This window comes from Triturus cristatus, chromosome 1_1 (assembly GCF_964204655.1).
Source record: "Triturus cristatus chromosome 1_1, aTriCri1.1, whole genome shotgun sequence".
NCBI classification, from domain to species: domain Eukaryota; kingdom Metazoa; phylum Chordata; class Amphibia; order Caudata; family Salamandridae; genus Triturus; species Triturus cristatus.
Window position 1 is genome coordinate 1,097,145,951 of NC_140579.1, and position 12,386 is coordinate 1,097,158,336.

The following is a 12,386-nucleotide window of genomic DNA, read 5'->3' on the forward strand; positions in this document are numbered from 1 at the left end:
CTAATAGACTTCAATGCCAGGATGCTACACTCACAGCACGTTTGCGCTTTGTAAGTGTTCTAGCATACGAAAAACATCATCCGCACAGAAAACATTGTGCCGCCCAGTTACTTGCAAGATCTGCACAGGCAAGGGTGCTTACTCCATTTTCTAACCTCAGTTTGAAAGGTTTCCCAAATTCTAAATCCAGCCCTGTTTATTAGCCTCTTTACCCCTATCTCAATCTACTCTTTTGAAGGTTTGAGGGGGGAGAGGGAGTTTTTCAGGGGTCCCAGCTTAAAAAAGTTTGAAAACAACTGCTTTAGAGGTATGATTGCCAACACATTGGCCTCGATTACGACTTTTTGGCAGAGGCGCGGCAGTGCAAACTGCCGCGCCATCGCTCCGCCAGAGCTCGCCGCCTGCCCACCTGCCAGATTACGACTTTTTAGTAGTCTGGCAGACGGGTGGTGTGGTGGTCCCAAGGCGGCGCCTCTTTTAAAGGCCACTGTGCCTTTGAAAAAGGGACCGCACTACAAGGTTCCTGCTCAGAATGGACTGCTGTGCAGCAACCTATGCGCATTGCACACAGGGGGGCACATGTTATGCCACCTGTGTGCATCCACATGCGGTTGAGGCACAGTGGGGCCCTGTAGGGCCCCCTTTGTTTACTCTCCTCCAAGGTTTACATGGAGGAAGAACCACCATGTAAACACTAGAGGAGAGGAAACTCGTAATATGCTTGGTGGGACCACAGCGGCATATTGCGGCCTCTGACTGTTGCTCCAACACCGGGGAACGGCGGCTCCCTGGCGGAGCCAGTGGTCCCAGGGTGGTCCGACTGGCCAACACGTAATGGGGCAGTCTGACCACCGGTGCAGTGGTGGCTGCATCCCCCACCACGAGTCTGGCTGCCCTTGGACCGCCAGACTTGTAATCAGACCCATGGAGTGCATTTGTAGGCAGAGGACATAGTCGGGTCCCTACATGGTTCACTTATTGGCTAGTGAGTGCAGTGTTCATGGTTGACCCAATCCACTCCCTCAGTACACGTCAACCTCTTCTCACAGCCAACGAATAAGCAGGCCAGGGCTGGCAGTGCTGACAGAGATTACAGGGCAGTTCTTGGTTCCTGTAATCTCCCTGAGCAATGTGATGAAAAGATTCACCTACTGAAGTATGCGTAGTTTACCTCTTTGTGGCCCAAGTGACTTATTCCTTGCAATGACCAAGGGCATGAGTTAGAGTTTTGCTCACAGGAAGTACCCTGCCCTCCAAACTGATGGTCTGCCCACTGTATTCAGGGGCAGCCTGTTATCTTTCTTTGGGCGGGGTCACTGTTGGCTCTGCTGACGGAAACCTCACACTTACGTCCAATGAACTTAAGGCCATCAGTGTGATTACAGCAGACCGTGCATCCTATTTAAAGCTTTTCCAGGAAAAGCCTGGGAGCCCAGAAGAGAAAACATTAAAATGACCACCACACTGGGAGAAAACTCATAGGGTGAACGAGTCATTAGTTGTTTGCTTTACATTTAAAAAAAAACACTTCCACCATGGGAGATTGTTTATGTAAACAAAAAGGTTTACTGAGCAGCTGCATGAAACATGGCGGACGCTCAGACAAAATTCAATGTCTTCAGAAGCAGCGCCATGGCTGCAGCTCCTCTGAAGACATAGAGATCTCAGCAATGCAGAGATCTCAAAATATTGCTGGCCGTATATTTTATGAAGATATCACTGACGCTCCGTAGGGATTATGGTAATTTTAGGTAAATGAGAACCTATGCAAATGATCAATATTATGTACCGAGACATTATAGTAGGCATTTATAGCCCAGCGACTAAAGCCTCAACCACTTACCAGATTCATATGTAAATATGTGTTGTTCTAATTATAGATGTTACAAAGATGTCAAGCTCATGGCCACTCGGAGGGAATAATCCAGCTAGCAAAAAATAATCATTCCATTTATATGCCGAGAGTGTACTGGACTGACTGTATTTATTTATTAGGAATGTCAGGCCGTCTAGACCCACTAACCACTAAATACACATCGAGTATCTTAATTATAATATTTCTAATAACAAGGGTTTAGTACTCTTTCTCCCGGGGGCCATAAATTTAACACGCACTGAATTGCATATGTGAAGTAAAAAAAAATCCTTCCAATACACAGTAAATTCAAAAAGAAACAGCCAAGAGTAACGTTATTTTATCACCATTATGCCCGTTAGGCGAGCAGTTAAGGATTGACGGCGTGTTGTTCTCCTTGCTCGCAATAACGCACAGTAGATCATCCTGACGAAGGAGCAAATTGGCCCCGCATGCGTTGATGAATAAAACATATATATATCTGAGAGTGCAGCAACAGACAAGTGAAATGTGACATTTATGTTTCAAGTTCTAAGTAAAATGAACGGCTTCCCCAATTTTCTTTTAAAAAGACTTGGTGAAAATATTTCAATTATTTTGGACTATATCTGTTGTGCCTCTTGATGGGTAAAGATTTAAGTGCCCTTGCAGCATTTACTGTCAGGGATTACAAGGATAAGTGATGTTCAGACGGCATAAATAAGAGCTGAGGATAAGTGTAAAACAAAATATTTGCAGAGAGTACAAACATGTTGTACCAGTTCAAGTATAGATTCAGTCCTACCTACATATGCTGGTGCATTCCACTAGCATGACCTGTTATATTGACAGGCTGCACCTTTCCTGTTGCTGGCTTGCATAGCAGCATGCAGGATGTTGAATCATGTCTCCTAAACGATATGTGGACGCCTGTTACCTTGGGAGCGGTATTGGAGTGTGAACGGGTGGAGTACCTTATGGAAGCCGCTCAGTTTAGGTGTTTTTGTTAGATCACAAAGTAATCATTTGAAGGGACCAGGGAGTTAATGATGGCCCTGGGTTCAGTGGGCAGTCATGTTGTGTGGGCTGGGCATCTTTTCTTTATTCATCAATCTGTGCCTATATGCCTTGATTCTTGCACAAAGAGATGGTGCACAAAAGTTCCAATATTTACTCTTACCTGGGCACCAGAGATGTGGGCAATGGATCAACTGAATGCCAAGCGTTTCAGACATCAAGCATTTTAATTAGTCCTCTCTCCCCATGGTGGACTCCAAGATTATTTGCTTTTTTAGTGTTGGAGCTGTGGCACCTAGAATTTCAATTTTATTTCTGGAAGCATTATCGATTTGGGAACAAATTTGTTTCCAAAATGCTAACACAAAATGTATTGTCTTTCATTATTCTGTAAATAGGAGTACAGGAGATGTCAGGCCAGTGTCTGGAGACAGAACTGAATTAAGAAATGGTGATGATGCATTTCTGTGGGAGGCATCTGCCTTCCTACTCTCACTGGTATTTCACGACAAGTGGTTTTTAACAGAGACGAGACCTTCAACCATTAGCAGCACAATGTGAAGAGTTATTTGTGGCATGTTTCTTCTATGTTTATGTTTCTGGGGCTTTGCTGGGTGAACCAGTTCTTCAGTCAGTAAGCTTATAGAGTTTCAGGATTGGGAAAGTTGACCCAATGATAGATTTGTTCTACAATGTTGGAGGAGAGTGCAGTAGCCAGTGAGACTTACAAGACCTGAAATCACCCCTCATACATGCTGATATCACACTGTGATGGAAGGCGGTGTTCTTCACCTTAGGTACAACTAGGGATTTGGTTAGGAGTATTCATAAATAAACTGCTAGCTCCACTATCTAAAATGCTCTTCTGAAGCTACCCACCTTGGGCAAGACTGGGAAGAGAAGTAATACAATGATGCCTTCTCCAGGAAGGCTGCCCTGGATTCCGCCTGCGACTTTCTAGTAGACCTAGAGTGCCAAACCAACAACAGCTCAAAATAAAATTATGGATGGAGTGTTGAATCTTTTCAAACACTCACCCCAGTCACAGATCTGGGTTCAATCCATCATTAATTTCCGTCAATCTTTTGTTCTTTTTGCTAGAGTGCCAACCATTTTGATTCAGAGGCCAGCCCACAGCCTAATGTTTAGAGCCCTGAACTCCACGCTCATAAGTGCCCAGTGGGTGGTGGTGTTGTGCTGCAGGCAGACAGGTCTACTACAGATAGAGGACACCTTACAGATGTCAGCGAGGACTTTTTGACCAATTACAACCTGTAGAAATTCTTCAGAGACTGGACAATGGATGACTCAGTGTGTTAAACCGAGTCATAAACTGTTTAAACAAGCATTGGCATAGCTAATAGGTCTCGCTTTTGGGACCTTATAAGTATTTAGTTATGTAGCACAATAACCTTGGTGCAACAACATCAACTGTTGCAAGGCTAAACACTTATAAGGTCCCAAAGGCGAGACCTATTGGCTATGCCAGTGCTTCTTTTCTTTTGTGCTTCAGTCGCGGATACTTTTTTTTTGCTGTTCCAAAAAGGCTTTGGCTGTCTTGGAATGCTAAATTAAAGTAAAAACAAAAACCTACTAAATGGCTGTGAGTGCATCTGTGTACACATGAACTCACAGCAACCATCTTGGAATTCATTTTTTTCTTCGCTGAAGAAACCATTTAAAGCTGAACGTTCTATGTATGCATGGTTCACATATTTGAATTGATTTTCTTCATGCAAAAAATTAATTCAGAAATGGCTACTACACCTGTGTACACATACATTCCAGCCATCAAGGTGGGAAAATAAGTGCTGGCAAAGCCATCCGGTTTCACAGGTGAGGCCTATTGTCTTTGCTAATGCTTGTTCTGTGATGGTACTGCTTTTGAAAAGTGCTGCATATGTTGTTTGCATGGTCTTTTAACACGATGTAGCTTGTTGCAGCTTCAGTTTCGTCTGTGGGAGAGGAGAGCTTTTTTAATTCCAGCTTCTATCAATCCAGTATGTGCAAGTGTAAGAACCAATTCCGTTTTACTGCTTAATATTGTAATTTTCTTAAATGTCATCTGTTAATGCAGTAATATGAAGTGATCAGTGGGGCACATGAGTTTTGGGTGCCTGAAGCTAAGCGTGCTATGCTATCCATGTTGGTGTAGCGCCACCCACTATTGTGAAGGCTTCTAAGAGCGTTCTCTATCTGGGCGCCATATCGTGCAACTCTAGGAAGACCTTCAGTTGGACTGGAAGAATCATCTCTTGATGGTGTCCGTGCTCTGGCTGTGTGCGACTGTGTATAGTTGGAAATAAATTACACAGCAGTAAGATTTTAAATACTTGGTGTGAGTTACCAAGCAAAGGGAGTTTAATTGAAGAAGATCTGTGTGATATTGTCTGGGACGGCGTCTTTTTAAAAAAAATGTGACCGGGCTTTTCCTGTAGGTGCTAGCTTTCATTGTGCTTGTTTCAAGTCATGCAGTTTTTGAATCAAACTAAAATGGATGCTGTGTGTGAGCTCCTCCCTGACCTGAAACACACTGTCAAAGTTGTCATTTACAGTCGCAGGGGTCAAATCTGCATTATCTCAGTGGACTGTGGCACCTCGATAAGGCAGTGCAAGATCTTCTACTGAACAAACATTGCTTCCTTTGTGGATAAACACAAAGCAGTACCTTAATTATTTATTTTAATACCGATAGGGTTGCAGCTTGGAGCAGAAGGGACTTTCAGATGCACAGTAAGTATGCAGAAGTCCACAGGTTTCAGCAGCACATTATAGACTTTTAAGTGTGTGTACAATTTAAGTCGGGAGAGGAGTTGGCCTAAAGGTTAGGGACTAGGGGCTCGACCTTGGACGTGGGGGAAGTGGGTTCGAGTCTCGGTAATGATGCTAAACATCCTGTGATTCTGGGCAAATCACTTAATCTCCCCATGCCTAACAAAAAACAAGCATTTGCAATGCAATAGGTCTCGCATTTACGCGAGTTTAAGCTATTGGCATTGTAAATGACAATGCCTTTTATTTGTTTTAGAAACGAAAACAAAAACAAAAATAAAAGGCATTGTTATTTGCAATGTCAATAGCGCATACTTGCGTAATGCGAAACCTATTGCATTGCAAATGCTTGTCCTGTTTGTAGTGACAGAATCTGAGGAGGCGGTCATAGGATGCAGGGCGACAAAATTGGTTGTCGCACCGAGTGCCAACAGCACTAATGCCGGCCCTGACTATGACAGCTGGTGGCGGTTCTCCTAGGCAAAAATGAGTAAGATCAGTAAGATGCTTCAGACTTTATGAGAAAACTATATGGGCCAGATTGAGGGATGAGTAACTGGAATGTATTCCTCACTTGTTCACTCTCTCTCTCGGTGGCCACCAAGGTTTGAGAATTAATGCCAGAGTACAGTACCTGGTTGGTGATGTGTGAGGTTTTGCATGTGGGGGGGTTAAGTACATGGATAAGATTCTTGACATTCGACAACCAGGTAGAGTCACGAACATACAATACATAATGTATACACTAGGGTATATTAGGAACAAATCACACCATCTCCCCACCATACCAGGATGTGATAACCCTCCTCTCTACAGGTCATCACCACAGACCAATGTACTGCTAAGAGGTGCATGCCCCCAAAATAGGGAAACCAGAACTACATTCATCTTTGTTACTTTTATGTAAAAAAATGACCACTTCTGATTTCTTTGTGCACGTCACGTTCAAAAAACGAGTAAAATGCACTAAAAAAGCTGCTGTCAAAGTACCATCGTGTGAACTGAGAAGGCCTGAGGTAGTTATGGCCTCTAACAGCGTAGTGTTGAAGAATGCCAGTGTGCATGGAACACTACACTTGCACCACAATCTGCTCTGTGAGAGGTCATCTGTAAGTGCTAGAGATACGAGGCACGGATTGCATTCTACACTCACATACATTCATGTATTAAAAGGCGTATACATTTGTCACTGTGACCTTAGTGCTACTATGAACATTTCAAACATCGATTTTGTGTGCCCTGCACTTTACAATCTCTCCCCAGCAGCAGGGAGCGTCGTTACAAGTGGTGCGAAGTGTTTGTTATGGCACCCAGTAACTAATTATTGAGGCCCTGTGGCTCAGTGGTGTTGAGGGGTTTTTAAAGATGAAAACAATACCAGATGATCCGTATTTATTAGAGCTAATAAATAACTGCATATGTGATTTTTTTTCTATCAAAAAGGGGAACAAAGGGGCATATTAACAAGCCAGGCGCTAAAATTATCGCCGCTTTACAAGCGGCGATAATGGGCTTGATAATATGCTCTATGGAATTCCAATTGAAGCCCATGTTAGACGTCCTTCACATTTAACATGGGTTTCAATTGGAATTGTATTGCCTGGCTTGTTAATATGCCCCTAAGTGTGGTTTGGTCCTTTCCGCACCAAAATCCGCATGCGCCTGTCTGCACGGGCATTTGCTCTCTATAATTTTGATAGTTTATAACCCGCCGACATTCACCGAGGTAAAATGGCGGCTGATGGCCATAATTATTGCTAAAGTCGTGCTTCTGGTCTTGTGCAAACTCGTTTGCTCAATGACAAAAAAAACAGAACAAAAAAAACATGCCATTCATAATGAGGGACGGGGTGAAAAGTCTGCTCCCCTCAAACTCCTGGATAAATTTCGCCACTTCAAACCTGCTGATATTTAATGGAGAGAGAATGCCCGGTAAATACCGCACTGCGTAGATTTTGGTGCAACAAGCACTAAAATGCTACAACAAAAAAACGCATGTTGTGCTCATTTTGAGAGGGAACATCGGAATACGTGGTTGTTATGTTGAAATAGGCTACACCCCTACGGGAATCTCTTTACAGCCACCTTACTGGATAAAGAGGAAGAATAAAATCATAAGAAAAAAAGGTCTTCTGTATTTTATCACTAATGAGATTTTTATAAGCAATTGGCTATTTGATTGTGAACATTTTTAAACATATTTGGGATCTCTCAGAAACAAGCTGACTCGATGGTAAAAAGCGGTTGGCAATTACGATGTCACATGTACAGAATTTGGAGCGCAATTAATGTGCAGCTAGTTACCAGCAAGTTGAGCTAATTTATTTCAGGTGTGAATGTCGATAAAAAGCATTGTCGGCTGCAGCTCCGGAACAAAAAGGCATCAGCATTCCTGATTGTGGATATTGATGGCATGCCTTGGTGAACACATGGGCGATTTTGTAAATGTTGTTTCCTTTTACACCATAGCCTCAATAGATCTGTGCTCTGTACAACGCAGCGAAGCAACTGCTGTTTAAAATGTGCCCCTTTATTTTTAAATGGTCACTGTGGGAGTGACCTGTATTAAGCATTACAGATAAAGTAACTAAGTGGGTTCAGCTGCCAGTGGCAGAGGCTGTTAGTGGCATCTTAAAACCAGGCCGGTTCCCTCCAGCTTGAAGTCAGTAAAGTGAGTTCAGTAATGCTAATGACTCCTAGTAGCCGCTCTTTGAGGCTTGGCTTAGAAACATGAGGACAAATACAAGTCTTTGTTAATTTTAAGCGGTAATCGGTATCTGATTGCGTAATTAGGCGATTAACATTCTAAAGATAGGAAATGAAGCCGTGTGCAGCACTTTGTCCCTGGCCTGCCTCCTGTAGGTTTCACTGCTTCGAGCTCCCGCTCCAGTTCCTCAATCATGGAGCAGTCTGATGGAGGATGCTGCCTGGTAGGTATTAAGGACTGCATGTATCACTCAGAATTGCACATTGCGCCAAGAAGTGGTTAGTTGTGCCCCTGCTGCTTTCAATGCACTACAGGATTTGAAAGTCTCTAGTTTTTCTATAGTAGTTACCATCGGGGCTTAGCCTGTAAGAAAGCACTGAAATATTAACAGAGTCCACCATAGCCTCAATAAATCTGTGCTCTGTACAACGCAGCGAACATGCAGCTTGCATCAGTGGAAACTGAGCCGTCAGGCAAAAAGCTGCATCGAACCTGAAACTTGGTCTGACTACCGGTGACCGAAAACGGATGCGTGGCCTAAGGGCTGGGCGAGAAGGGAGGGGGGAATGCCAGCATCAGAGGAGCCTGATTAAAGCTGAAAAGTGACATGACCGCGCGAATAAACAAGCTGCGATGAGGTGGGGAGAGAAGGGAGGGGGAAGGTCAATCCAAGGAGCAGAAAGGAAACTGATTAGAAGGGAGGGGGTAGTGTGAAAAGAGCGGGGAAAGAAGGGAGGGTGTAATAAAAAACAAAGGAGCCAAAGCTATAGAGAAGGGAGGGGGGAGTGGGAGCAGCTGTGCACGTGCATGTGATCGTGCACTCAAGGTTTAGGCCAGCCAAAAGACTGTGGGTGGCACTTTGAAAATCCCACATACAAAATGTCTCTTCGAGCCTTTGGCTCAGCGAGACCTAATGAATGTGTGTCCTCATGTAACGTAACTGGTGCTATGTAAAGCGCTCTGATACCCGATTGGATTCGGGTCAAGTTCTCGCTATATGAAACTCTGCAACAAAAAAAAAACAAGCATTGGCATAGCCAATAGGTCTCGCCTTTGAGACCTTATAAGTGTTTAGCCATGCAACAGTTGCATAACTAAATACTAATAAGGCCCCAAAAGCGAGACCTATTGGCTATGCCAAGCGGCCGTGAAAGTGATCGCGATCAAACATCAAAGTGGCCGTGTGGCCGCGAAAGTGAAAGTAAACGAGGCGCGCGGGCCCGCGCACTTGCACTGTAGCTCTAGGCTGGCCTGGTAGCACTTTTTGGAGCCCTCTCAACAAGTCTCACCAGACCAGCGCATGCGCTGGGTCAGGCGAGAACTAAAAATCGCTACCCTGCAGACTATTTTTTTTTTTTGCAGAGTTTTATATAGCACGAACTTGACCTGAATCCAATCAGGTTTTAGAGCGCTTTACATAGCACCAGTTACGTTACATGAGGATACGCATTCATTGTGTGCATAGACTTGTCCAGTGCAAAGTGCCCTTGGTGGAGATAGTAACATGAATTCCCATGATGCTATATGTATTCTTTCCGCTTAGTCAGTTCCAAATAGGAATGTGTTAAATTGAAACACAAGTGGATGCTTTTTATTGCTTTATACATTCATGAGTGACTATAATCGAGTAAGAATAGAACATAAGGAAATGTTCCTCTCTCGAGACGCAGAGCCTGCAGTGTGTTGATTCTGGTGAGCGTTACTCCTTGCCCCCATCGTGGGAATGTTATCCAATCCAAGAATCTTGTCTGAAGGTTATTATTTTTTGATGCACTGGAAATATAATTGGCGTTTCTTTCTTGTTTGTGGAACCAGTTTTGCTTCTTCTCACATAAGAGGCGTAAAAGCTATGGAAAACCCTCCAGTATGTATTGCGAAAGTAGGAAGCAAGTGGGAGGATAAAATACAAACAAAGGGAAAGGTAAGAAACTTCATCTAACTGGAAAAATATTGAATTGCCTTGTGAGAATGGTAGGCCTATTGAATTAGGCCTGGAAGTAAGTGAAAGGTCGTTAAGACCACCATAGGGTTTCCTGCCCATTTGCTTACCCACACCCAAGTGCCACATCAGCGTTCACATGATATTTGGCCTAAATACAGGCCACACATGCACGTCGCTCATCCAAACAAACTGCCCTAATATGGATCTTTGGGTCATCTCATACTCTTGACTGTTTTTATACTCTGGGGTTTCAGTATTTGACCCAAAGAGTAAATTGTATCTCTTATTCTCACTTGGTGATACACATTTTCTACACACCTAAGGCATCAACAAGTACCAAGGATTTGAATGATTGCGTACTCGACTATCTCCAGTTGTTCCACAATTTTACCCATGATGAGACCTCAACAATCGAACATCTTCGATAAAACACTACTGAGAAACTTAATGAACTAATATTCCTAAACTAGGCTTCAGCAAATACAATCCCTAGCTAAATAATAGCCCGAAGTTGTGTTCCCTGTGCACATGTTTGGCTCTGTTTGTGATCTTTATGGTCACAAATCATCAATGACTGCTGTCGCTTTTTTATACTGGATATGAAATGTATTGAGAATAAAAACCCTTTGTGGTTTATGGAACTATGATATTATTGAGGTTTTGAGGTAAAATATAAGATGTTCTGTCAACATATAATGTGCTCAGTGATTGATTCAACTGATAAATACCACTGTACTATGGCAATGTTAGTGTATTAGAGTGAGTTATACAGAAGTGGACAGAAAGGGCTATAGTTGTGGTGTAGCCCCCCCCCCCTTGCAGTTCAGTGCAAGTATTTGAGTGAAATTGGATGGAAACGCTCAAACAGCCAAAAGCATTAGATGAAATAAAATACTCCACTATGCCAAAGCAAGGTGACATTGACAACGTTTCGAGCCAATGACTGAAAGAGGCCGATTGAAGAAAGCCAGTGGTTAAAAGTGGCGGACCCTTAGCCGATCCATGTATATTGTTAGCTAAAGGACTGTGTGATAGTTGCGCGGTTGAAACACAGACCAAAAAAAACGGGCTGTCAAAACTCAGACCTAGAAATTCTTTACTTTTCCTTTGCAGAGCAAGAAACATATTCTGCATCTTGCTCCCGTGCTGTTTCTCGTGTATATAAACAAGACAGTGGAATTGGATTTTTTTCCCTCATCCGGGGCTCTAGCCTTTTAATCACTTCCGGATCACCGTCCCAACAATGATGGGAACAGGAGAGCTTGGAGGATAAATGACAGTGAACAATAATGGGAACGTGAGAGCTCTGACGGTAAACGGTCTCCTTTCTGGGAAAGAGGGAGGGAGGGACAGAGACCAGAAGAGGCACAAGATAGTTATTTGAAGATTAAACCTTTAAAGCGAGACGGGGACGAGCTTAAATATGATCTGGGTCCTGGGCGGAAGGAGTAGGCTGGGAGTGACCAGTTGTGATCAGCAAAGAAGATATCCTGTGATTTGTATTGATTTTATGTGTTTTAAATAGAACCCGTTTCTGGCAGCATCCTGCTTTAGGACTCTGTGAATGCTTTTCTCGAATATAGTCGGGGCCACCGGAATTATGCAGCAAGAAAAGGCCAGCTTGTGTAGCAGTGTGATAAAGTTAGCAGTCCAGTAGTTGGGGGGGCGGAGCGAGCCGGGTTGAGGGGAAGAGGAGGAGCAAGGACAGGATGAGGGCAGTTAGGATAGGGACAGGGTTGGAGTGAGAAGCAGTGAATAAAGCTCCAGTTAAACGACCTGCTGTAAGTGTAATTATTTGTAGCCCGATGCTACAACTGGCGACGAGGATGGGATGACCAAACCCACTGCCCAGAACCCCGCGAAGACACCCTGTCCCCGGCACCGTCGAGGAGAACGCTGCCAAGCTGATTGTGCCGAAGCGCAACTCACGCTAGAAGCGTGAGCTTTGAGTGAGGTCGGTGAGCGCCGAAGTCGGGAGCCCACCCCGACCCTGCCTCGCACCTGAGGGCAAAGAAGCAGTGCCCCAGCCGAGAGGACGCCGCCCCTGGAGGCTCGTTGATGTTGCTGAGCGTCCTGAAGTTCAGGCTCGAGTGCCCGGTGATGCCGGAAGATCT